A 1140-nucleotide genomic window follows, 5' to 3' on the forward strand; every position below is an offset into this window, starting at 1 on the left:
TGAAGTAGACAAAAATATTTGGAAAACTGTAGCATCCAAAGTAGACAAATGCCTTCAGTTTCAGTTTTATTAAAACACTGTGAGAATTTCAACATGAGGTGGCCACATATTTGAAAATTCTCTACACTGAATATGTGGACAAATTGGCCAGGCACAGAGGCTCACACCTGTAATCCCAGAGGTTTGGGAGGCCAAGGTGAGAAGATCACTTGAGGCCAGGAGCTGGAAACCAGCCTGGACAACTTAGCAAGACCCGTCTCTACAAAAAATTTAAAAATTAGCTGGGCATGGTGGCCCACCCTTGTAGTCCCAACTACTGTGTAGGCTGAGGCAGGAGGATCATTTGAGCCCAGGAGTTAGAGGTTACAGTGAGCAACCATGACACTGCAGTGTAGTCTGGGCGATAGAGCGATACATTGTCTCTTAAAAAAAATTAATTAAGCAAATAAATCCTTTTTAAAAAACATTTAAGATAAGCCAAATACTTCTTAAAGCCGAATTTGGGTTTTCGACCTTCACTATGCAATTTCTGATCTTTGTTTCTTTTTATATTCTTGTTCTCAGTGGGACTTTCTTTGGTTATTTAACCATATTCTTCATATTGACAGTAAGGAACTGTCATTTTTTTAAATGATCTTTTACAAGTTGCCAAAATATTTCATCTACCAAGTAAAAAGATTCTAGCTTGCATAAGAAGAAAGAAGAGAGAGAGAGAGGAAGGAAGTAAGAGAGAAAAAAGTAGCACATATGCTTACTATTAATGTTAATACTTAGTGAAACTTCTTGACATGTCAGATGGGTAAGACCTGAAGCTCTAAATGAATTTTCAAAGAAGAGCTCAAAGAAGGTATAGAGGCAGTTTCAAGTGACATACAGTAACAGTATGTGGATGGACATATGGAAACTACAAAGTCACCTCTTCATAACTTACACATCAAGAAACCATAGATCAAGTTGCACCTTTTTTTTAGACTCTTTCTCATCTACTGCTCCAAATACCTCATGAAGCATCATCTCATAAGAAGTCACCTCACACTTCAAATGAAACACATCTCCACAACTAGCTTTCAAGTCTCTTTGCAAGATACTTTGGGGGGACAAGAATTATAAAAATTATTTAAGGCCGGGCGCGGTGGCTCA

The 1140-nt window shown here is 38.0% G+C and overlaps 1 protein-coding gene across 1 annotated transcript in view; it reads right to left on the reverse strand.

The window, feature by feature from the left end:
* LOC105815781 (glutamate receptor ionotropic, kainate 2) overlaps window positions 1-1140 on the reverse strand; it is a 293383-nt gene that overhangs the window by 23902 nt on the left and 268341 nt on the right. The window lies entirely within an intron of this gene.

This window comes from Propithecus coquereli, unplaced genomic scaffold, assembly GCF_000956105.1.
Source record: "Propithecus coquereli isolate 6110/MARCELLA unplaced genomic scaffold, Pcoq_1.0 Scaffold345, whole genome shotgun sequence".
NCBI classification, from domain to species: domain Eukaryota; kingdom Metazoa; phylum Chordata; class Mammalia; order Primates; family Indriidae; genus Propithecus; species Propithecus coquereli.